The sequence below is a fragment of the Balaenoptera physalus genome (assembly GCF_965194825.1).
Source record: "Balaenoptera physalus genome assembly, chromosome: 2".
NCBI classification, from domain to species: Eukaryota; Metazoa; Chordata; class Mammalia; order Artiodactyla; family Balaenopteridae; genus Balaenoptera; species Balaenoptera physalus.
Window position 1 is genome coordinate 111580177 of NC_138883.1, and position 26871 is coordinate 111607047.

The following is a 26871-nucleotide window of genomic DNA, read 5'->3' on the forward strand; positions in this document are numbered from 1 at the left end:
GGTCTTGGGACGCTGGCATTGACTCCCCGTTGAAAACTCCTGCCTTTTCCCCAGACCTCACAGCAGCCCGAAGCCTCTCCTCTTTCTGGTCTCTTGATAACAGGACTGTACAGTGTCTGGAACTGAGGCTCCCTACGAACTCAGGAAATGCAGGCACTCCGGGCGAATGCGAGGGAAGCCCTGGGAAGTCACAGAGTGAGGGACAAGGACAGAGATTCAGACATCAAGTAAGTTCAGGGAGGCTCTTTGCTTTCAGAAGGCCACCCCCCAGGAAGCAGCCTGGCTTTACCTGTAATTTACTTGGAGATTTTGCGTGGGTTCCTCCCCCTCTCTGGGCCTGGTCATGCAGGGCTTCTTTTTTAAAAAATTATTATTTTTTAAATTTAATTTTATTTACTTTTGGCTGCGTTGGGTCTTCGTTGCTGCGCGCGGGCTTTCTCTAGTTGTGGTGAGCGGGGGCTACTCTTCGTTGCGGTGCGGAGGCTTCCCATTGCGGTGGCTTCTCTTGTTGCGGAGCGTGGGCTCTAGGCGTGCGGGCTTCAGTAGTTGTGGCACGCGGGCTCAGTAGTTGTGGCTCGTGGGCTTTAGAGAGCAGGCTCAGAAGTTGTGGTGCACGGGCTTAGTTGCTCCGCAGCATGTGGGATCTTCCCAGACCAGGGCTCGAACACATGTCCCCTGCATTGGCAGGCGGATTCCTAACCACTGCACCACCAGGGAAGCCCCCATGCATGGCTTCTACCTTCTCCCCTCCTCTCAGATTCTGCTCCCCAAAGTCCCTGGGATTAGAGGAGTTGAGGGGCAAAGCTGGACTTGGGGAGAGGATGCTGGGAACATGATAACTTTGGACCCAGCCACACACACATTGAACCCTGTGATGCAGGCATAGTAGCCCCACTTTACAGAAGAGGAAAGTGAGGTGCAGAGAAGTAAAGACACTTGACTAGGATCCCCTAGTTTGTAGGCAGCACGACCGGGACTTGGGTCCAAGGCCAAATGCTCAGTGTTGGTGCCCAGGTGCCCCCATGTTTTTTGAGGCCCCACCCCAGGGCAGGGCCCTCCTCAGTAGGCCTAGTTCCTCTAGTGCAATCCAGATTCTGGCCATTCTGCCACCTCTGAGCCTCCTGAAGCCTGATGCTCCTCCCAGCCTCCTCATGGTGACACTGGGAGGCTGACCCACCTTCCTACTCCTATCATTTTCACTCACTTAGCCCTGCCGAGGGCTGGACTCCATGGACACCAGATACACCAACACGTTTCTCTCATTTCATCCTCACAGCAACTGAGTGGGGTGTTATGCCCATTTTACAGATGTGGAAACTGATGCCCAGAGAGGAGCAGAGGCTTGCCCAAAGCCACACAGCCCCACTGTGGTGGAGCCAGGATTGAGACCAGAGTTCTCTGACTCCACGTGCTCCATCCACTACATTGCAAGGAATTGGCTCAGAACAGTAACCCAGTGCCATTTTGTTGTCCTGGCTTCCGGCAGCCTTTTTTTTCTTCCCCAGATAACTCCCCCATCTTAGTTTCGCCTACGTAATCACACTCGATCTTTCTAATAATTGTGGGAGGCAGGTATGATGACTGGGTTTTATAGGTGAAGTGCCACACGTGTCTCCAGGGAGACTGTGTTCTGAAACTTCCTGAAATCTCCCCAAGGCTTGAGTTGCTCCCTTGAGCTGCCCACGGATGCTTACGTTCTTCTAGCACCCCCTGCAGTCTTTCAACGACATTGACTCACCCTGCTGGGTCATTTAGAAAGCTTTTCCTGCAAAGTTATCTTTCCCCTTTTAAGTCAATGCCTCCCACGGTTGCCACATCTGGGCCTTCCCCTCACAAGTTTGGACCCCCCCTTGTCCCTCCTTGGTCCCCATATTCAGCAACAGTTAAAACACATGTGCCTTCTGTAACTCCGTCTTCAAGAAACTAGGATATTAACAAAGACTTAACAAACTACGGAGGTTGTCAAGCTTGAGAATCACAAAAGTGAATCTGCGTTTCCACCTACCCAAGAGCTCTTTGGGGTGAGATCCGTGTTCTCCCATCAGGTTAGACTAATTGTCTTCCAGGGAAGGGGCAGTGTCTCCCGCAGGGTCCCCATGCCCTGGGTCGAGGCCCTGCAGAGCAATGACTCTGGCTGTGGGTGGAGAGAGGTGTCTCTGGGCTGCCCACCACCAAGCACGTGGGTGGCACTCCATGCCCAAAGCAGAAGGATGGGAGCCCTATGTTTCCTGAGGCTCAGGCAGGACATAGGAAGGGCAGGAAAGACCTGGGGGGGAGCCACTTTTGGCCCCTCTCTGAGCACCCGCCTGTCTCAGAACTCAGAGGAACTTGAACTTGGGCAGCAGTGGGACTGAATCCTTCCACGAGTGAGCAGGTTTGGACTGAAGCTATTGTTCCTGGAGGTGGCAGCCAGGGACTGGGCATTCACTGTGGGGAAAGGACAGGGTCAGGAGAGGGGAGGAGGAAAAAGGTCAGCTGATGTCAAAGGCCCATGGTCTCGGGGACTCCACCCTTGGTCACCCCCCACTCTGGGCTCCCATAGGTCCCCCAACCTCCATCTCAAACAGGCCCATTCCCACTCTCACCTACTGCTCTCTCTGGGTTCTCTTTGTTCACTCATTCATCCGGCATTCAATCAGCATTTAATTCATCATCTACCAAGTGCCCGGTTTTTGTCTGTTTGGGGGAGAGTTTATTGAGGTACAATCCACATATTGTATATTCACCCCTTTTTAGTATATGAGGTTTGGCAAATGTTTAACAGTAGTGTAAACACCACCATAATTAAGCTGTTGAATATATCCACCAATATTTCCTTCCTGCTCCTTTGTTATCAACACCCTCCCACTCCTAGTCCCTGACAGCCTCTGATCTATTTTCTGTCCCTATAGTTTTGCCTTTTCCAGAATGCCATGTAAATGGAATCGCACAGCAGGTAACCTTTTGAATCTGGCTTCTTGTACTCAGCATAAATGCTTTCGAGAGTCATTTGTGTTCTGTGTATTCGTAGTTGGTTCCTTTTTTATTGCCCAGTGAGTTGTATTTCCATTGTATAGATGTACGTGGTGTATTTATCTGTTCACCCATTGGTGAACATTTGGATTGTTTCCAGTGTTTGGCAATTATGAATAATGCCACTGTAAACACTCCATGTGTAGGTTTTTGTGCAGACATGAATTTTCATTTTGGGGGGGAAGCTACCTAGAAGTGGGGTTGCTGAGTCATATGTAAGTGTATGTTTTAACTTCAGAGGAATCCGCCCAACTGTTATCTGGAATGGCTGTACTAGTTTCAAAGTAATAATAAACTTTTAAAGTCTAAACTCTAACTTGAGTTGTCAAGACTGACAAATGCCAGGAGGAATTCTATTCCTAACTGGAAGCATCCCTTTTGGGGCAAATGTTAGTTTTCATTTCTCCAGGTAAATATCCAAGAGTGGGGTTGCTGGATCGTAGGTAAAGTGTATCATAAGACACTGCCAGACAGCTTTCCAAGATGCCTGCACCATTCTGCGTTACCACCAGTCATGTATGAGTTTCAATTTTTCCACTTCCTTACCAAATGCCAGGTTTGTTTTTTTTTAACATTTTATCATGAAAATTTCTAACATCTAAGAAAGTAGAAAGAATAGTACTTTAATGACCCTCCACTTACTCACCAGCAGCCTTCCGCTACCTCCTCATCAGCCTTAGATCTTGTTTCCTCACCCCTCCCCAACAATGACCAAATTATTTTTGAAGCAAATCCCAGATGTCATTTCATTTTATTCATAAATATTCAATATTATCTTCCCTGGAGAAAAGGGAACCCTCTCGCACTGTTGGTGGGCATGTAAATTGATACAGCCCCTATGGAGAACTGTATGCAGGTTCCTTAAAAAACTAAAAATAGAACTACCATACGTCCCAGCAATCCCACTACTGGGCGTATACCCTGAGAAAACCATAATTCAAAAAGAGTCACGTACCACAATGTTCATTGCAGCACTATTTACAATAGCCAGGACAGGGAAGCAACCTAAGTGTCCATCGACAGATGAATGGATAAAGAAGATGTGGCACATATCTACAATGGAATATTACTCAGCCATAAAAAGAAATGAAATTGAGTTATTTGTAGTGAGGTGGATGGACCTAGAGTCTGTCATACAGAGTGAAGTAAGTCAGAAAGAGAAAAACAAATACTGTATGCTAACACATATATATGGAATCTAAAAAAAAAAAAAAGGTTCTGAAGAACCTAAGCGCAGGACAGGAATAAAGACACAGACGTAGAGAATGGACTTGAGGACACGGAGAGGGGGAAGGGTAAGCTGGGACGAAGTGAGAGCGTGGCATGGACTTATAAATACTACCAAATGTAAAAATTTTTTTTTTAATTAATTAATTTATTTATTTTTGGCTGTGTTGGGTCTTCGTTTCTGTGCGAGGGCTTTCTCTAGTTGCAGCGAGCAGGGGCCACTCTTCATCGCGGTGCGCGGGCCTCTCACTGTCGCGGCCTCTCCTGTTGCGGAGCACAGGCTCCAGACGCGGAGGCTCAGTAATTGTGGCTCACGGGCCTAGTTGCTCCGCGGCATGTGGGATCTTCCCAGACCAGGGCTTGAACCTGTGTCCCCTGCATTGGCAGGCAGATTCTCAACCACTGCGCCACCAGGGAAGCCCCCCAAATGTAAAATTAATAGCTAGTGGGAAGCAGCCACATAGCACAGGGAGGTCAGCTCGGTGCTTTGTGATCACCTAGAGGGGTGGGATAGGGAGGGTGGGAGGGAGGGAGACGCAAGAGGGAGGAGATATGGGGATATATGTATATGTATAGCTGATTCACTTTGTTATAAAGCAGAAACTAACACACCATTGTAAAGCAATTATACTCCAATAAAGATGTTAAAAAAAAAACACATTAATGATGTCCCACCTAGCCAATCATTTTTTTAAATAAATTTATTTATTTATTTAAAAAAATATTATCTTTCCATGGTACCGTTATCACACCTAAAATGTGTGCCATTATCCCAGTTAATATCATCGTATGTCTAGTCAGGTCTCCCATTTTCCTGATTGTCTCCTGAATGTCATCATTTTTCTTTTTTTTTTTTTTTTACAACTTGGGTGTTTGAATCAGTATGCAAATAAGGTTCGGACATTGTGATTGGTTCATGTGTCTTTTAGTTACTTTGCTTGGAAGTCATTTGGAATAGTTCTTCTCTTTGTGGTTATATCACTAACTCAATGTATAGACTTGTTTGCTTCATTTTACTTCCATTTTTTATGAATTTGTTTAAAAATTTTAAATTTTATTTATGGTTCCAAAGTCTATCATACAGTATATATTTACAAAGGTCTAACTTTTATTTGTGCCCTCCTCATTCAATACCCCCTCCCTAGAACTGTTAATTTTAAAAAATTATGCTTTATCCTTACATTGATTTTCATATATACACACACATATATGTGTGTTCCTTACATTGATTTATATATATATATACACACACACGTGTGTGTGTATGTACATATAACATACACAGATGTCTCCACATATATTCGTATCCCTCCCTCCTTTTCTTAGTTAAGTGTGACCATACAGGCGCACTTTCCTCCACCTTGTTTGATTCATTGTACATCTCGCCCTGCGATCTCACCCACAGTGGTCTGTTGAGATGTCCCCTGGTCTTTGCCGCCAGAATCTTCCTTTGTGCTGAAAACCACAGTCCCCTGCTGGTGGACATTTTCCTTCTTTCCAGTCCTTTGCTGTTACAAATAGAGTTGCAGTAAAAAGCCTCACGCTTCCATCTTTCGGCGTACCGGTTGGAGTCGATTCCCAGCAGTGGGATTCCCGAGTCCCAGCTTGAACACACATAGTGATTTTGCTAGCTTTTGCCCAATTCCTTTGCAAAGGGATCACTCCGTTTTGCATTCCTGTTAGCTGCACAGGGCTTGTTTCCCCATGGTCTCCCCAGCAGAATGTGTTGCCAAACTTTTGGATTTTTGCCCATCTGATAAGTGGGAAACAGTATCTCAGAGTAGTTTCAATTTGCATTTCTTTTATTTGATTGAGGTTGATCGTCTTTTCATATGGCTAAGGGCCATTTGCATTTCTTTTTCTGTGAAGTGTCTGGTGATATTTTTAGCCCATTTTTTCTAGAAGGTTGTTGGTTTATTCCTTCTCTACTTTTATTTATTTGTTTATATTTTTTTTATATCTTCTAATTCCTGTACCTTTTTTTAAATATAAATTTATTTTATTTTTGGCTGTGTTGGGTCTTCGTTGGTGCATGTGGGCTTTCTCTAGTTGCAGCGAGCGGGGGCTACTCTTCGTTGCGGTGCGCAGGCTTCTCATCGCGGTGGCTTCTCTTGTTACGGAGCACGGGCTCTAGGCTCACGGACTTCTATAGTTGTGGCTCGCGGGCTCTAGAGCGCAGGCTCAGTAGTTGTGGCACACGGGCTTAGTTGCTCCGCGGCATGTGGGATCTTCCCGGACCAGGGCTCGAACCCTTGTCCCCTGCATTGGCAGGTGGATTCTTAACCACTGCGCCACCAGGAAAGCCCTCCTTCTCTACTTTTAGAAGCTGTTTATAAATTAGAAACATTAATCCCTTGTCCATGATAAAGGTTCAGGTATTTTCCCCACTTCATCATTGGTCTTATTTGTTCATTCATTCATTCATTCACCAATCTCAAGCCACCTGATGCTGGGGATGCAGCAGCTGTGAACAGGGTGGTCCTGAGGGACTCCACTGCCATGTGATGCCCAAGCCAGACCCTTGGACTGATCCTGGACAGTCCCTGCCCCTCCCCGTGCTGTCCTTTCTGCCCCCTGACCCCTCTCCTGCAGCCCAGTGACCGCCCTTCCTGAGTCCTGCCCTGCTCAGGCCCTCAGCACCTCCTAGTCTGTGCTCAGTGGGGGCCAGAAAGGGAACTGAGTATCTCTCTATCTCCCCCAACATGCCTGGCACCTGATGAGTGAGGGAGTGAAGAAAGAGCAAGTCAGTGAATGAATGACTCTTAGGAAGATGAAACAGCCTCTCAGCCCAGGAAGCCAAGTCAGAGGGGAGCTTGGAAAAGCACCTTTAGGGTCAAGATTTCTTAAGCCCTCACATTCTCTTCAGACCTAATTCAGGTCAGAATTGCTACTCTCAAATTGCTCTCAGCCAATATATAATACTGCTGCATTTCATGATTTAAAAACATGTCTGCTTATTGTAAAAAATGTGGAAAATACCGAGAGGTACAACAAAGAAAATAGAAATCACCCATTACCCAGAGTAAACCACTGTGGACATTTCATTCAACTTTCTTTTTTTACTTATTTTATTTTTACATCTCTATATTTACATATTTTACATATTATGTTTTTTACATATTTTATATTTATATATACATGCACAGGCACACAATACCCCTTAACAGTATAACGTACATATGTCCTCATGGCGTTAACCTTCAGCACGTCATCATGATTTTAACTGATTGTATAATATGCCTTGAAATGAATGTATCATATCCTATCACCATTACTTAACCTCTCTGTGTCTCAGTTTCCTCATCTATAAAATGGGGATAATAAGTGCTTCCTCGTAAGTTCCTTGTGAGGGTTAATTGTGATTCCATTCATGGTAAGCACTCAGGGGGTGTTAGACAATGCCATTATTATTATTACTATCATTTCCTAATTGTGGACATTTAAATTCTAATTTTATTCTATTGCAAGTAACACCGTAATGAACCTCTCTGCTCATGGGACTCCCACCTCCAAACTAAGCACCCCGGTGACAGAATATGAGCAAGGCTTGCTGGGGAGACCCCTTGGCTGAAAGTTAGGACAGCAGGCATTTGCCACTGGAAGCCTGGGGACAGGGCAGTCCAAGCAGGGGAACAGCATTGGTAAAGGCTCAGAAGCTTGAAAGATCGTGGGAGCTGTGATGTGTTTGGTTTGACCACAATTCTCGTCCCCATTTTACTCCTTTCTGGAGTAGCGGTGGTGTGAATGCTGGGTGTGCTGGCCCAGGGGGTACCTCTTTCTCAGGCTTAATCCTGTTGATTTTCAAGTTGAAGTTTATGAGCCATCTGCTCACATCCAGCTGTTGAGGTGGCCACTTCCTCCTCCTTCCCCTTGACCACATCACTCTGCTCTCTGAGCATGGGTTTCCTCATAAGTAAAACAAGGCAGGTGGACTTGTTGGTTTCTACCCTCCCTTCTGCCTGGGGTGGGTGCTTAAGCCCACTCTGGGTTCTCTCTTTGCTGGGATGCTGGAGGCGCCCTCTGGTGGCCAATATTGGCCATGCAACCCAGAAATGGGCTTGGCAATCTGCCTGGCCCTCTGAGTGGGTTTAAGTGTGCATGTGGGTGTGAGTGTGCCTGTGTATTGGAATGGTACACAGGGGATATGTGACAGCCTCATGATACATACAATTCAGAGCTTTTCTAACTCTCTGATGGCAAAAGATGGCGAAAATTTTCTGGGGCCTTCCAGGGGCACCCAGGGTTGCAAAATTTCCTGGGGCACCCATCTTACTAGTACACATTGAGAACATTACTCCTCTGCTCAAAATCTCATCCTTAAAAAAAAAACAAAAAAAACTCATCCTTGTCCCTCTGATGAGCAGGGTAAATATCAAACTCCTGGCCAGGACATTTAGGGTCCTTCAGAAGCTGACCCCTGCTTGTTACCAATGGCCCCTGTGGCCCCTTTTTTCACTCTTGTCTTTCTTTCCTGTCCTACTCCAGGCAAGCTACCTGACCCATTCCCATCTTCTAGTCTCTGCTCATGCTGGTTCTTTTTCCCAGAGTGTCCTACCCTCTCCTTTAATCCCCATAGCATCTTTCAAGACTTGGCTAAATGCAACCTCCTCTAGGAAGACCTCTTGGATTTTTCCACTTGGGTCTGAGCTCTCCTTCCTCTGAACCTCCCAGTAAATACATCTGTCTCCTGGTATACAGAGAACTAGGGCTTACCCAGGTAACTCGGGTTGAAGATATCCAGTTCAGTAGACCCTCAGATATGGCGCAGACTCCATGTCTGAGTCCTTCCAAACATTGGTATCCAGGCTGCCCTCTGCAGAGCCCTGACTCCCATCCTCTCCTCCACTTCCTCTGAGCCCTTGGCTTTAGCCAGAAGGGGCAGCTTTCGTGGAAGGAGGTCTGGTGGTAGAGGAGAAAGACATGAACCTTGGGCCAGACTCCTATTGGACACTGCCATTCAAAAGGCAAATGGCTGCCCAGCACACAGCCTCCAGCTGCTGAGCTGTGTGTGGGAGGCTGGTCTCTGGGTGAACGAAGGGTCAGATCCAGTCACTGCCCAGCTCTTTCCTTCAAGGACAGGAGTCATAACTGCAGCCCTAGCAATAATGCTCTTGGTTATTTGTAGAAGTCTGCTATTGTCAGTTTGTTGTGCTCTCTAACATGAAATTCTCATACAACCCATTTGTAGATGAGGAAACAGGGGATCAGAGAGGCTAAGTAACTTGCTCAAGGTCACACAGCTCTGAGTGTGAATGCTCAAACTCAGTCTCTGCTTTCCAAGCATCTCCAAATCCTGTGCAGTTCCTGGAATACTCTGCTGTCACTGTGTCTTGCACAGAGTAGGTGATTAATGAATTCCTGGATAACAAAACACGGACATAATGAACATATAGCTATCCCTTTCTGCTAGTCTTCCAGGCTGCCTCAGGTCCACATGTTCACCTTTGTGTGTGGGAAGAGTCCCAGAACTGGGATTGTCCGAGAGGGGAATGGATCCAGGGGGCTGAAGGGGTGGTGGTACCTGGATCCCAGGAGGGGTGAATTCCCTGCGTCTGGGTTTTAGGGGTAGTAGGTCTTGGGCATGGCGAGGACTGGCACCTGCTGGCCCACTGGCCCAGCTGGTGTATGGCCCATGGATGTTGCATAACTTCAGAAGCCACAGAACGGTGCTGTGGCCAGGACTGGCCTGCAGGGTAAGGACCTGGAATTAATCCAGATTCCCTGAGGAGAAGATACCAAGACAAACGAGATGTGCAAGAGATTTATTAGGGGACATATCTGTAAGGGGAAACGGGGAGGGAGCCAGGGGACCCTGGGAAAGCATCCGACCTTGATGCGGATCTGACCCCGATGTGAAGGAGGAAGGGAAGGGGAGAAGGCTGAAAGGAAGCATTTTTGACTGTAGAGGATTCTAAGAAAGTTCTCAAGGCCAATGGGAGTCTTCTAGCCAAGACGCCTGTCAGAGGGGTCCCACCTCTCCTCAAAATGGGTCTCCTTTGTATTCCTGCCACGCGCAGTCACTGGTGTGTGGGAAGCACAGCCTCCGCAGGCACGACTCATGATGTGCCTAGTGGTGGAAAGGCAGGCATCATAAGTGATGGTGAGAAAACCCTTTCTGCAGTGGTGCTGGTGTGAATGCTGTGTGTGTTGGCCTGGGGGTTCCTCTCTCTCAGCCTTAATACTACTGACTTTCAAACTGAAGTTTAAGAGCAATCTGTTCATGTCCAACTGTTGAGGTGGCCCTCCCTCCCCTTGACCACGTCATCCTCTTCTATGAGTCTCGGCTTCCCACATGTAAAATGGTCATTAAGGCCTAGAGCGCACCTGCTGAAGCCATTGGTCAGTTTCGTTCCCCAGGTAGAGATCTGAGAGGGGCTTTCTCACGGCCGCCGCACTGGCCTCCCGGGTCCTCCTGTCACCAGCCTGGCCTGGAGAACAGCCACAGGTGCCCACAGCTGGAGGGAAGGGGAATTTGGGCCCCTGGAAACCCAGGAGAGAAGCTGATTGGCCCAGCCTGGGTCAGGGGTCTGGCTCTGGTCCAATCAACTATGGCCAGCGGGTGGAGCCACTTGCCAGGCTGTCCATTCTGTAGGGCCTCGGGAGGCTGCTCTCTGAAGTGCAGGTGTCATTTATGGGGCAAGGGCACTGGCAGGGCAGGTGAGGCAGTGCAAGGTGTTGGTGGCATTCTTTTGCTGAATGTGTCAGTGTGACACATCCGGTGGCTCCATGAGGCCAGGAGCTGGACTTTTTTTTTTTTTTTAATTTACTTATTTTATTTATTTTAGGTTGTGTTGGGTTCCACATTGCTGCGCGCAGGCTCTCCCTAGTTGCAGTGAGCGGGGGCCACTCTTTGTTGCGGTGCACGGGCTTCTTACTGCAGTGGCTTCTCTTGTTGTGGAGCACGGGCTCCAGGCGCGTGGGCTTCAGTAGTTGTGGCTCACGGGCTCTAGAGCACAGGCTCAGTAGTTGTGGCACACAGGCCTAGTTGCTCCGCGGCACGTGGGGTCCTCCCGGACCAGGGCTCGAACCCGTGTCCCCTGCATTGGCAGGCGTATTCTTAACCACTGCGCCACCAGGGAAGCCCCAGGAGCTGGACTTTTGTTTGTCGTGGTGCTGGGGCCTGTGCTCTGCCTCTCCCCAGGAGGGTGTGGGCTGGCCTGACCCGCTATTGCCCACCCTGAATGGCTGGCCTCTGCTGGCCGGAACAGGCACTATGCCTACCTGATGGCCTCCACCCCAGGGAAGGAACTTCAGGATCTGTCTTCCCATTAGCCTGGAAGCCCCAGGTAGGCAGGGAGCACTGAGATTAAACAGCCCAGGCTGTAGTCTTGGGTTTGGGTCTGGCTCTTCTACTAACTTGAGCAAGTTCCTTCTCTCCTCTGACCTCAGTTCCCTCATCTGCGAAGTGGGTATCATCACACTGAGCTTGTGGAGAAGAGGCTGTGTGGTGTGGAGGTTTGGGGCTCAATGTTCAAGCCAATTTGAATTCAGCTTATCCAGTTACTTGCTTTGTGACCTGGGGCAAATTAATCACTCTCTAGAAGCCTCAATTTTCCCATTTATAAAATGGGAATGAAGAATCTCTCTTTTGTTCTTCAAAAGGTAATGTGCTCTGCACCAGCTGGGGGTACACTCACTCATTTCTTATCCTCTCCTCTTCCCGGACCCCAGCCCTCACAGCTCCCTGGCTAATGAGTCAAGCAGTGATCGGTGTCAGGCCCACAGTAGGGACTCAACCATGCAGGAAGAGTGGGAATGTACTGCAGAGCTCCTGCCCGGGGGGCCGCCACATCATCCATTCAGAGTTTATGGAGTACTTCCTGCCTGGCAGGTAAGTCCTGGCCCTGAGGGGTTCCCGGGCACTTCTGCACAGGGCAGGCTGTGTCCTTCTGTGTGAACACTCACTGCAGGCTTGAGAGGAGCCTGTCTTGGATGTCTGGACATCTGGACATCAATCCAGTCTTTGCTACTCAATGCCTGTGTGGCCCCCCAAACTAAACAAAGATTCCATGAGTTGGGGAGGGAGGAGACTCATGGGAAGTGAGAGGAGAGAATGGATCTCGCCGTTGGGTCTGGGGATCCAAGCATGGAGAGGCCTTGGGCCTCTGGGGCAGCCGAGGAGGTGGGAGGAGCCTGGACCTCCTTGTGCCATGACAGGTACTGGAGTAGAAGCGGAAGTCATCTGGTGGGCACGCCTAGGCGGATGGGCCTGATGTAGCCTCACAGAGCTCCCAGGAGCAGCACAAGGCTCCTGTGTGCCCAAGAGGGTTTCCCACCGCCTGGAGAGGTCTGGATTCAGCAGTGTGTGTCTGATATGGCCAAGAGTGGCACAGACAAGGCACAGAGGGTGGGAGGATCTGGAGAGGCGGAGGTGGAGCTCAGAGGGAGGCCTTTTGTGCTCAGTGGGCACCAATGTCTGATGTCCAGACATCTTGTGGTAGGACAGCAAGGCAGATGCCCAAGAACTGCATCTTCCTCGTGTTCCCCCTCCCCTGCCTCAGCACCACATAATCGCCAACCCCAACCCAAGAACTGAGATGTAGTCTTGACTACGATGAAGAGTGCTCCATCCAAGTGAAATGAGGGCTCAAAATAGAAATACAATCAGCTAGATAAGAAAGTTCTACTTCTCATGTACCTTGGTTTGTAGTCTGAGATTTGTACCTGCCACCCAGGGATAAAGAGGACGTGACACAGGTTCATACAGGTGAGAAGAGGTGGCTTTCAAAGATAATCGAACTAACATTAGTCTTTACATCTGTAATGCCGGACAACAAAACTTCCACAGATTATTAGGGAAAAGATCTGTGATCCAATTCTTTGTCCCAGTCAAGATACCATTAATTCTGTCAGGGCATTTTTGGGGCTCATGAAGACTGAACAAAATACTCAAAGAAATACTCAAACCAAATGAAACTGGGTTACAAGAGAGATTTCAAGATATGGGATGAAAAAGCGTATAGGAAATAATAGGAAGAAATGACTACATATAGTTAAATCTAAATGAATGATGATGTGATTAATAATTTGTGATTTTTTAAAGTATAGATTCTTGAAACAAAGCCATTCTGTAAGGGAAAACTTATTAAGAGTCAGAAATGAAATGATCGAAGTCCGCAGTATCCAGTGGGGCAGCCACTAGTCACAGGTGGCTCTTTACGTTTAAATTAATTAAAATTAAATACAACCCAATATTCAGTTCTTCAGATGCACTAGCCACTTTTCACGTGTTTAATGGCCACACATGGGTAGTGGTTACTGTATTGGCCATTGGACATAGAACATTTCTATTGTTGCAGAAAATTCTTTTGGACATCACTGGTCTAAATTATCCAAATAATATAACAAATCCATGGAGGGGAAAGGATGTTTTGGAGAGTAGAGAATAAAAGTATTCTAAAGATCTTTTAAAAGGATAGGGGAGAAGTAAACAGGCAAAACCAGCAGCAAAACTGAAAAGCAGAGTCGAAGTTCTAAATAAGCAAGTGGTGATGGTGGTGGTGATGGAATTTGACATAAGGAAGAAAGAGAAACTTGACCAAGCCAGAAAAGGCAAAGGAGAAAGAGGGAGAAAAATATAATCAGTGGTAAATATGAAATTAGACGGGAGAAATAAAACTAAGTTCATGGGCTTCCCTGGTGGCGCAGTAGTTGAGAATCTGCCTGCCAATGCAGGGGACACGGGTTCAAGCCCTGGTCTGGGAAGATCCCACATGCCGCGGAGCAACTAGGCCCGTGAGCCACAGTTACTGAGCCTGCGCGTCTGGAGCCTGTGCTCCGCAACAAGAGAGGCCGCGATAGTGAGAGGCCCGCGCACCGCGATGAAGAGTGGCCCCCACTTGCCGCAACTAGAGAAAGCCCTCGCACACAAACGAAGACCCAGCACAGCCATAAATAAATAAATAAATAATTAAAAAAAAAAAAAACTAAGTTCATTAGCTATCACAATAACCGTGATCTGGATGAATTCCCCTATCGGAAGTCAAAGATGTCATTTCCAATAGATATATAGAGAAAAATCCACTGGGACAGAATATCTAAAATGCTAGATAATTTATATCATAGCTTAGATGACAAAAAATAAGGGAAGTGTCAAGGTTCGGAAGCATCAGGAAATCTTGAGTCCACAGAGGTAAACATGTTTTGGAGCCAGCATTTGCCCAGAGGGTATCTGCCTATCTCTGGTGACTCAAAGTCTGGCTTTAACAGGCTACACAGCTCATGGAACAGAAGATAATTCCTGGGGCCCAATCAACGTGAGAAATAGGGCTCCTGCATAAAGCTAGGATCACAAAGGGCTAGTAAACTAGGAAAAAAAAGTGTCTACAGAGATTTGTCTGTCTCTATCTTCACTGGGGTTGGAGCAGAGGAGAGAAGGGTCTTCCCTGAGAATCTCTGGACAAGCCCAATTTCAAGTGGGTATGCTGCCAGAATCACACTGCCTATCTTGTTCCCCATGTTCCCCTCCTCCAAAAAATTAACTAAAAATGCAATCTAAAGTGTTCCCCAGATGCCTGATGAAGCAATTGCAAATGCTCCCTGGAGAAACACACTTTAAATCTAGGCTTCAAAGAATTCTCACAGATAAACTTCCAAGGAACAGGAAGTCATAGTGAAAAAAAAAAAAAATCATTAAACAGAAACTACATGAAATGAGTGTCAGCAGAAACAACATTGCTGAATCAGACCAACAACGATTGAAGATATTGGAATTATCTATTATAAAATATGAAATAATTATGTGTGGTTTGCTTAAAGAAGTTAAAGAGGTGATAGGATATATGACAGAAGAATGACAGTATCAAAACTGATCAGTTGAATTTGAGAAAGAACCAAATAGAACTTCTAGAAATGACAAATATAATTGAAATTAAAACCCAATGGTTAACACAACAATGTAAATCAACTATAACTGAATAAAATAAATTAAAAAAAAAAAGCCAATGGATGACAGACTAGCTCTGGGAAAGATGGAGTAAACACACACTGTCTCCTACTGAATTCAATTATAAACCCTGGATAGAATGTATGGACCAGCTATTTGAGGACTTGGAAAGTAAATGGTATCCAATAGATGAGAGAAGGAAACAAGAATTTGCAGTACAAGTGAACTGGGGTGAGTATCTCATTTTTTTTTTTTTTTCTTCCCTCCAGTATTGCCTGACCTAGACTCAAAAGCAGCCTGAAACTTGGAAGGGTGGACCAGGTAGGGGCAGAAAGAGCTTCAAGATAGAGCTTTTGGTCTGAAGAGTAGGAAAGGGGCTCCTAAGGATCAGAGGGAGAGCTTTCCTGTTTATTTTTTCTTTTCTTCCAAGATCTCCCATTCCAGCCTTCAGGCAATCTTGCAGTGGTGGTAGTGGCAATGGTGATGACACCATCAGCCAAGAAGGTACCTAAAATTCCAAGAGAAAGAAAACCTTCTCTCTACCAGAAGACCTGTGACTGCAAGAGCCTGGGCAAATTCTCTTTGCTTTTCCCCCCACTCTCTGTCCTCCCACTGCTTAGCCCCAGACACAGAGGCAGTCATAAGAAGTGCATAGCAGAACTGAGAAACTAAAGCCCCAGATTTCTGGCTGGGGGACTGGGAATGGAGGCCTCAGGGATCCAAAAAATGTTGGGGTGATTGTGAAAAGGAGAGAGCACAAGAGAGTAATCCCATAACTTTGTGTGTGAACTTCCGGGATCACCTCCAAACTGTAGATGTATGGATTTGATCCTAAACAGAATACCAAAGGTTTTGAGAACTGAACTATGGGGCAGAGCACCACCCAGATCCCAGACTGGCCACCGATGTTGCACATGTAGGATACGTTTGAACAGCACTGCAAAAGGCTTTGAAAACTTAACTGATATTGGAGCTGGAGCCCACAGAGAGTGGGTTGAAACGTATGGCCTGAACCTAGCCTAGGTCAATATATGTATAAATCAACATTCTCCTTAGTAAACAAGACCCAGAGTCACATAACATGATATACAGAATGTCCAGGATACAATCTAAAATGACTTGGGCTACAAAGAGCTAGAAAAATCTCAACTCACAGTAAAAAGGCAATCAATAGATGTCAACCCTGAGAACACACAGATGTTGAAATTATCAAAGACTTTAAACTATCTGGGGACTTCCCCGATGGCACAGTGGTTAAGAATCCGCCTGCCAATGCAGGGGACACGGGTTTGAGCCCTGGTCCGGGAAGATCCCACATGCTGCGGAGCAACTAAGCCTGTGTGCCACAACTACTGAGCCTGTGCTCTAGAGCCCGCAAGCCACAGCTACTGAGCCTGCATGCCACAACTACTGGAGCCTGTGCTCTGCAACAAGAGAAGACACCGCGATGGGAAGCCCACGCACTGCAATGAAGAGTAGCCTCCGCTCACCGCAACTGGAGAAAGCCCATGCACAGCAATGAAGACCCAACACAGACAAATATAAATAAAAAAGAAAGAAACTCAGCAAATTTCAAACAGGATAAACTCAAAGAAACCACCTCCCAGATGCATTAGAATCAAACTTCTTTAAACTAAAGACAAAGAAAAAAATCTTGCAAGTAGTCAGAGAGAAAAAGCACACATCTACAGCAGAACATATCTTTGAATGACTGTTGATATCTCATCAGAAACCAGAGGCTAAAAGGAAGTAAAACAACTTTTTAAAAAATTGAGGTATAGTTAATTTACAATGTTGTATTAGTTTCACTTTGCTGTACACTAGAAACTAATATATATAATATATAACATATAATATATATATATATATTCTTTTTCAGATTCTTTTCCATTATAGGTTATTACAAGATATTGAGTATAGTTCCCTGTGCTATACAGTGGGTCCTTGTTGTTTACCTGTTTTATATATAGTAGTATGTTTATGTTAATCCCAAACTCCTAATTTATCAGTCCCCCCCCCACCCGTTATCCCCTTTGGTAACCGTAAGTTTGTTTTCTATGTCTGTGAGTCTATTTCTATTTTGTAAATAAGTTCATTTGTATCATTTTTGAAGTGCTGAAAGAAATGAACCACCAACCCAGAGTTTTATATCTGGTGAAAATATCCTTTATGAATGCAGGTAAAATAAAAATATCCTCAGGTGAAGGAAAATTAAGAGACTTTGTTGCCAGCACACCTGTTCTAAAATAAACCCTAAAGGAAGTTCTTCAGATGGAACGGAGGTGATACCATAGGGAAACCTGGAACATCAGGAATAAAGGATGAACAACAGAAATGGTAAATAGCTGGGTAAACAGACTGTTTGCCTTCTCTTGAGTCATCTGAAATATGATTGACAGTTGAAAGCAAAAATTATGGCATTGGTAGATGAAGTTTTCAATGTAGATCTAATATATGACAGCTATAATATAAAGGAAGGAGGGTAAAGGGACTTACATAGTGGTGAGATTTCTACATTCCAGTTAAGGTGGTAAAGTATTTCTCCTAAGTAGACAGTGAAAAGTTAAGTATGTATATTGCAATCACAAAAAAATTAAGAATACAGTAGAAAATACAACAGATAAACCAAAATGGAATACTAAAAAATGTTTAACCCAGGGACTTCCCTGGTGGTGCAGTAGTTAAGAATCCACCTGCCAATTCAGGGGACATGGGTTTGATCCCGGGTCCGGGAAGATCTCACATGCTGTGGAGCAACTAAGCCCGTGCACCACAACTACTGAGCCTGTGCTCTAGAGCCTGTGAGCCACAACTACTGAGCCCTCATGCCACAACTACTGAAGCCCGCACACCTAAAGCCCACGTTCCACAACAAGAGAAGCCACCAAAGCAAGAAGCATGCACACCGCAACGAAGAGTAGCCCCCGCTCCCTGCAACTAGAGAAAGCCCACACACAGCAACAAAGCAGCCAAAAATAAATAACATAAATAAATTAATAAAAAAAAATTTAACCTGAAGAAAGAAGGAAAGGGGAGACAGAGGAACAAAAAAACAGAGCAAACAGAAAATAAATAATGAAATGATAGAACTAGGTCTAAACATATCAATAATTACATTAAATCTATACACACCAACTAAAAGAAATGATCAAAATGGATTTTTTAAAAAAGATATAACCATATGCTGCATAGAATTATATCGATATAATGATATAGATAGGTTAAAAGACTAACATACATGTACTAAAAATAATTGAACAATATTCTTTATTTTATTTATTTATTTATTTAATTTATTTATTTTTGGCTACGTTGGATCTTTGTTGCTGTGCGCGGGCTTCTCATTGTGGTGGCTTCTCTTCTTGCAGAGCACGGGCTCTAGGTGCACGGGCTTCAGTAGTGGTGGCTCGCGGGCTCTAGAGCACAGGCTCAGTAGTTGTGGCGCACGGGCCTAGTTGCTCCGTGGCATGTGGGATCTTCCCAGACCAGGGTTCGAACCCATGTCCCCTGCATTGGCAGGCGGATTCTTAACCACTGCACCACCAGGGAAGTCCCTGAACAATACCCTTTAAATTGGTGAATTTATGATATGTGAATTGTATCTCAATAAAACTGTTAAAAAAAGATTAAGATACACCATGGCAACACCAATCAAAAGAAAGTTGGAGTGGCTATATTAATATCAAAGTAGACTTCAGAGCAAAGAAAATTACTTTGCTTCAAAATGAACTTCAAAATGCATGAAGCAAAAATTAATCAAACTGAAAGGAGAAATGGAAACAGGACTTCAAAATGCATGAAGCAAAAATTAATCAAACTGAGAGGAGAAATGGAAAACTCCACAGTTAAATTTGCAGACTTCAACATTCCTCTCTCAGTAATTAATAGAACAGGTAAATAGAAAATAGCAAGGATATAGAAGAACTGAGCCATAAACCAGCTGGATTAATTGAGATTTGCAGTAGAAAACAAATTCTTTCCAAGTGTGCAAAGAACCTTCAGCAAGGAAGACCTTATCTTGGGTGATAAAACAAGTCTTAACAAATTTATACTGAAATCATACGAAGTATATCATTTGATTAAAATGAAATCAAACTAGAAATTTATAGCATAACAATAATTGGAAAATCTCTAAAACTTGGAACTTAACACATGTATAAATAATTAATGGCTCAAAAAGAAAGTCTCATGGGAAACTAGAAAATATTCTGAACTGAATCAAAAAATAAAACATACCAAAATTTGTGAGATGCATCTTAAGCATTGCTTAGAGAAAAATTGATAGTATTTTTTTTTTTTTTTTTAAATCTATTTATTTATTTTTGGCTGCATTGGGTTTTCATTGCTGCGCACGGGCTTTCTCTTGTTGCGGCAAGCAGGGGCTACTCTTCGTTGCGGTGTGCGGGCTTCTCACTGCAGTGGCTTCTCTTGTTGCGGAGCACGGGCTCTAGGTGTGCGGGCTTCAGTAGTTGTGGCACTCAGGCTCAGTAGTTGTGGCTCTCGGGGTCTAGAGCGCAGGCTCAGTAGTTGTGGCACACGGGCTTAGTTGCTCCGCGGCATGTGGGATCTTCCCGGAGCAGGGCTCAAACCCCTGTCCCTGCACTGGCAGGCGGATTCTTAACCAATGTGCCACCAGGGAAGTCCAAATTGATAGTATTAAATGACTATATTAGAAAAGAAAAAAGATCTCAAATCAAACATCTAAGCTTTCACCTTCAGAAACTAAGAAAAGAAGAGAAATATAAACCTAAAGCAAGGAAATAATAAAGAGCAGAATTCAGTGACATAGAAAACAAGAAAACAACAGAGAAAAATCAATGTAACAAAAACTTGCCCTTTGAAAAGATGAATAAAATTGATAAACTTCTAGGTAGACTGACTAGGAAAAAAAAGAGAGAAAACACATATTACCAACACCAGGAATGAAAGATGAGTTATCACAATAGACCTCACATGCATTAAAATGCTAATAAGGGAATAATAATACAAACAATTCTACAAAATAAATTGACAACTTAGATGAAATGAATGAAGTCCTTGAAAGCCACAAACTACCAAAAACTCATCCAAGAAGAAATAGATAAATTGTCCTATATTTATTAAAGAAACTCAATTTATAGTTGCAAACCATCTGAAAAAGAAAACTCCAGACCCAGAAGATTCCACTGGCAAATTCTACCAAGTGTTTAAGGAAGAAATCAAACTGATCTTTTCACATATGCTATCTTCCAGAAAATATAAGAGAAGGGAATACTTCTCAACTCATTTATTTTATTTTATTTTATTTTTTTATTTTTGGCTGCTTTGGGTCTTCGTTGCTGCGCATGGGCTTTCTCTAGTTGGGGTGAGCGGGGGCTACTCTTCATTGCGGTGTGCAAGCTTCTTATTGCGGTGGCTTCTTTTGTTACGGAGCACGGGGTCTAGGCGCGTGGGCTTCAGTAGTTGTGGTGCACGGGCTTCAGTAGTTGTGGCTCACAGGCTCTAGAGCACAGGCTCAGTAGTTGTGGCGCACAGGCTTAGTTGCTCCGCGGCATGTGGGATCTTCCCGGACCAGGGCTTGAATGTGTGCCCCCTGCATTGGCAGGTGGATTCTTAACCACTGCGCCACCAGGGAATTCTTCAACTCATTTTTTGAGGCTACCTTTATCTTGATGCCAAAGCCAGACAAAGATAATACAAGAAAAAGAAAGCTACCTATCAATACCCCTCATGAACATAGATACAAAAATCCCCAACAACATGTTAACAAATTGAATCCAGCAATATGTAAAAAATAAGTGGGTCTTATCTCAGGAATACAAGGCATTGAAGATCAATCAATGTAATCCACTATATTAACAGTCCAAAGATGAAAAACCACATGAGTATATCAATGCAGAAAAAGCATTTAACTAAATTCAACATCCATTCATGGACATCCATAAAATACTTCTATAATATCCACAAAAACTCTCATAAACTAGGAACAGGGGACTTCCTTAAACTGATAAAAGGCATATACAAAAAACCTATATTGTACCCAATGGTAAAGACTGAATACTTACGCCGTAGGATCAGGAACAAGACAGGGATGTTCATTCTCATCATTCCTATTCAACCTTGTCCTGAAACTCCTAGTCAGTACATTAAGGCAAGACAAATAAATAGAAGGCATACAGGTTGGAAAGGAAGAAATAAAACTACCCATGTCTGCAGATGACGTGATTCTATATAGAAAATCCCAAGGAATCTACAAAAAAATCTAGAGCTTATAAGAGATTTTAACAGATTTTATCTGCAGGATACAAGATCAGCACACAAAAATCAATCATATTTCTACATACTAGCAATGAACAATTGGAAACAAGTTTGAAAATTGTTATTTACAATAGCACCAAAAAATGAAATAATTAGTTATAAATCTTACAAAAGACTTGCAAGATCTGTGCTGAGACTGCCCCCTTTCAAGGGGCTCTCCTGGAAGTCTCATGCAACAATCTGTTGTCACATCTCATTGACTGTGTCACATGGGCACCCATGGGAAGGGTGCAAGGGAAGCTGGGAAATGCTCTGCATAAATTTTCACTGTTATGGTCCTGAGGTGGTTCCAAGACCACATAAGCAGAGACTGGCAGCTTCCTCTGGGCAATTTTGGGAATATTGTCTGTCTCAGAGTGGATAAGAGTGGATCACTATGGAGGACATTTTTTCCTTTCCAAGATGTCTGGCTGAATGGACAAGGAGAGCAGCTTCCAGTAACAGCTGAGGGCGTGAACGTCAGATGAGCAATCAGGAGAGAGAAGAGCTGCCTGGAGGAGGAGTCACTGAGGCCTGGCAGCAGTATGTGTGCTAAGTGGGCCAGGGCCACCAGTCAGTGCCCACTGAGGCCACAGCCAGAGTCCCTCCTAAGGAAAATGTCATGTGCTCCAGGTAACCTCGTTCTGTCCTGAGTGACCCTGTGCCACCCTTTGCCCCTTGGTCTCAGCTGATTGGACTAAAGCCTGGCACCTAACCCGTGAGCAGCCAGTCCACAGGAGGGCCAGCCACCCACACCCTTGCTCAAAAAATTATCTAGCCATTCAGATTGCCTGGTTCAGGAACTTGACCTGACTGTACAGAAAGAACTTGCAGGTGGGAGCAGAACAAAAGGATGTAGACACTGGGGCAACGTTCTGCCACTGGGGGCCTGGTCTTGTCCTGGATTCCTTGTGGTCTCTCAGCAGCCTGGCCCATGGCGCTCCAGCTCAGATTTCCATGAGCTTCCCTCCCAGCTCCCGGTGCAGTCATCCCCACCACCAACTCTCTCCACCTGAGCTAGAGGGTCTCTGCTGCTTGCAACCAAACATAGCAGCCCTCAGCAGTTTTAAATCAAGGTCCTCAAGTGTTTCCTATAGAAATTCAGGAGATTTGAATAATGGAATCAAAGTCAAGCTTTTGGGAGTTCTTCCTGGGGAGGGTGAAACATCTGACATTGTTGTAAATATTCTTGCAAATTCATTTAAAAAGTTCAGCATCGAAGATAGAATTCTTTGTGCTTGCAAGTATAAATATAAATTTTAGTAGAACGCAGCAGCATGGTAAAAACAATATTCATATCCAATTAGGAAATTCATGGAGCAGAAATGAACTTGGAATCGGTGTGGTGCAAATATAATTGAAAATTGGGATAAAACAAGCTGTGATGCTATATCAATTGAAATGGAAACTGTAGTTATCTGTATGTACACACACACATACATAGTGATTACACTACAGTATTTTCGTGGCAAAGGTGTTTAATATAAGACATATTTCATTATGGCCACAGGGCCAGGACTAGGGAGAGGGGAACAAGGCACCTGCCTCAGGGGCAAAGTTTAAGGGGCAGCAAAAAACTCAATAATCAAGACAAATAGTATTTTAATGCTATATGTATTTTAAAAATCAAAAATAAATGCAAAAACCATGATGAACAAAATATCCAAATTCTAAATAAACAGAGGATCAGTATTGTCAATTTTCTTTCTGCCTCAGGCTCCAGCATGACCTGGCAGAGCCCTGCACAACAGTATGTTTTCTCTTTTTGCTGTCTGTCATCAGTCACAATTTTTAAGTGTTTGATCCTTGGAAGAACTTTGTAAATTATTTTAAGTGTTTACAATGGAATTGGACATTTTGTAAATGAATCCTCTAAATTTTGTTCAAAAGCAATAGAAGACCTTTAATCAGAGTGTTCAACAAGGGTGCCAAAATAAACTTTAACTTTTATCAACTTAAGGTACTATAAACAAAGCTTTCATCAAATTTCAGTTATTTCACACGAGGAAACATTTTCATATATCCCTCAAAAGCAAGGGAGTTGCTGAACAAATAAAGTAATGAGAACGCAAACGGTGGCCAAGATTTAATTTAGAGATTCTCGAATTTTTCTTTGGAATGCTGGGATTTTTGGGAAGAATATTTTGATGGAGTTCCTATCATAAATTGGGAAAATTTATATTTTGTACTTGGATTGAAGGGAAGACAGAGGCTTATGGTTTTGCCACATTTACAACTGGCAAAATATTAAAAAGAATTATAAAGTCAACTTATATGAGAATTTTATCTTCTCATAATATTTGTTAAAGAAAGGTATTCTAAATGGAAATACACTGCGTGTGAAAATATTGGGGCTGAAATAGTTAACCATTCCTACCTAAAGAAATTAGAATTGAGAATGTCCTCCATTTAGCAGAATCTGCTCTGAGCTTATCAGGTACCTCTGCAGAAAAACTATATCCCTATTAAGAATATTGTAATCTATAGAGAAGAGTCCATGAAGGGTGTCAACAATTTCCATTTTATTAACCATAGTAACTTTGAAGATAATTGCATGCAATTCTTTGAGGGGGAAAAAAGAGACCATATTTCTTTTTTTTTTTTTTTGCTTATTTTATTTTTTAACATCTTTATTGGAGTATAACTGCTTTACAATGTTGTGTTAGTTTAGACCATATTTCTTAAAAACACATATTCTTTAGAAAAATACCAGTGACAGAATATTAGAAACAGATATGGCTAAGAAATTGATTAAAGTAAATGAATGTATAACCAAAGTTCTTCTTTTTATGTTACTTTTAATGCTCAGATAATAAACACAAAAGTTTAAAAAAATTTAATGTACATATTAAGTAACAATTTAATACATGATTTTAAAAATAAACTTTACATTTTAGAATAGCTTATAATTACAGAAAAAAATTACAAAGATGGTACAGAGAGATTCCATAAGTTCCACACTCAGCTTCTCCTGTTATTAACATCTTACATTAATATGCTACACTTGTTATAATTAATCAACCAATATTGATACATTCTTATGAACTAAAGTCCATACTTTATTCAGATTTCCTCAGTTTTTACCTACCATCTTTTTTTCTGTTCCAGGATTAAAGGTACATACTATCAACATAATTTATCATGGTTGATGTTGTCCTTGATCACCTGGCTGACATAGTGTCTGTCAGGTGACTCCCCTGTAAAGTTACTCTTTTCCCCTTCCCATCCTGCACTCTTTGGAAGGAAGTCACTATGCACAGCCCACACTTAAGGGTTGGGGTCTTATGTTCTCCTTCCTAGAGGGGGGAGTATCTACCTAAATTATTTGGAATCTTTTTTCCACCACAGATTTGTCTTGTCTTCCTTGTTTATTTATTTATTCAATCATTAATTTATAGCACTATGGACTCATGGATATATGTTTTATGCTTTGGGTTATAATGCAGTACTTCTTTATTTGTTTGGTTGCTTACCTTGTTCCAGCTCTGGCCATTCTTTTGGTTGGCTCCTGTGTCTTTCTGATATAGTCCTTGTGCGGTTTTCGTGGGAGCACCTGGATTGTAGCATTTTAGACAACTTGGCAATTATATTTTATATACTGATTGATTTTTAAGGAAGGAAAATTAAGTGTAATCCAGTCTAAGATTTTATCCTTATCCTTGAAAGTGGCTGGAGACCAATCCCACCGGGTAGTGCCCTCTCCAGAGCCTGGAGGAAGATCATACCTGGATGTCCCAAGGTTCTGGGACTACCCCAAGGGCTCAGCAAGCCCCCAGCAGCCCTCTGTGGGCTCCCTGTGGGAGCACTGCAGGGCCAGCCCTGGAAAGCCCTGGGAGGTATTGAGTCCAGCTCCCCAGATCTAGAGATGAGGGGCTGAGGCCCAGAGGGAGCAAGCTGCTTCCTCAGGGTCACAGGGTCCAGGCCAGGCCTTCCCCAAGCCATGCATTACACCGTGAAACTCACACTGAAACTGACAGAGGCAGGGCTCCAAACCTGGGCCTCTTTTCTTCCCCTCCCCAGGGCAAGGGGCATTTTAGAGGAGAAATCCCAGGAGAGCCAGGCCTAGGTTTGCTTGGAGTGGATCTCCAGTCACAGCCTCACCCAGGCACTCCCTTCCCAGGAACCGGGCAGTGTGGGTTACTGTTAGGGCCTGCACCCCAATCCTAGCTCCCCCATTCACTTACTTCAGGACCTTGGGCAAGTCACTTCACTTTTCTGAGCTTCAGACCCCTTATCTGCAAGTACAGGTAGTATTAATACTTCCCTCGTGGGGTTGGCAAGAGGGTTAAAGGCTCTAATGTGTGTAAAGGGTTTAGGATCCTGACGTGGAAGGTAAGTGGCACATAAACAATAGTTTGTTGTTACTGCATGTTTTATTATTACTAATAAATGCATTCCAAGGGGCACCTCAGTTTTGAAAGTAAATGATGTGATCATGAAGACAGATGGATTAGCAGTTTGTAAAACCCCCAAACCCAGCCAAACTACGATGGAGGAGGCTGGTGGTGCCCAGAATTGTGACCAAATGGTTCTCTGTGACTTCAGATGATGAACCTGCTGCAGGTTTGCTGCGGGAGCTCATAAAGTGCAATTGAACAGAGTGACTGCTGAGGGTGGGCTGAGGCTGCCTTCCCACCCAGGCCATCCACTGCCGGCACTGCCCAGCCTCCCAGCACGGGGCTCCCCAGCCCTCCCCTCCGCCCTGATCCCAGCTGGGAGGGAAAGGTTACCTCACTGGCTGCAGCTAGGCTGCAAAGGGAGGCTTTGAGGGGACAGCGGCAGATGGCAGCTGCACGCTTGACTGTGCTGGAATGCTGTGTGCATGGAGACGCCTTAGTTACCAAGCGCCCAGTTCTGCAGGCTCTGCACACACCCACACATGCACTTCCACGTGAGGTGGGAAGAATTATGGCCCCCAAAGAATTATGGTGCAAAGATGTCTACATCCTAATTGCAGAACCTGTGAGTATGTTACCTTACTTGGCAAAAAGGGACTTTGCAGATGTGATTAGGGAACTTGAGATGGGGAGATGATCCTGGATTATCCAGGTGGACCTAATGTAACCACCGGGTTCTTTACAAAGGAAAGAAGGAGGCAGGAGAGAGAGAGATTTTCTGTTGGCTTTGGAGATGGAGGAAGAGGCCACAAGGTAAGGAGTGCAAGCAGCCTCTGGAAACTGGAGAAGACAAGGAACAGATTCTCCTCTAGAGTCTCCAGAAGGACACAGCCCTACCAACCCATTTTGGACTTTTGACCTCGAGAACTGTAGAATAATTAATTTGTTGTTGGTTTAAGCCACTATGATTTAAACCACTAAATGTTTTAGTACACCTTTTATATTCAGCATTCAGATCGAGAAACAGAATGTTGCCAGCACCCCCAAAACATCAGCCATTCACAGATCACCTTCCTGATTTTTGCCTCGTCCACGTACCACTACATGCCACCTTTGGCATTTTTCTTACAATTA

General features: G+C 44.2%; 1 pseudogene across 1 annotated transcript in view; it reads left to right on the forward strand.

Annotated features, from left to right (window-relative positions):
* Positions 1-26871, forward strand: part of LOC309653675 (golgin subfamily A member 7-like) — a 48723-nt pseudogene that overhangs the window by 11991 nt on the left and 9861 nt on the right. Inside the window, exon 4 of the transcript XR_014268847.1 lies at positions 11911-12070. The product of XR_014268847.1 is annotated as a golgin subfamily A member 7-like (transcript). The remainder of the gene's footprint in view (positions 1-11910; positions 12071-26871) is intronic.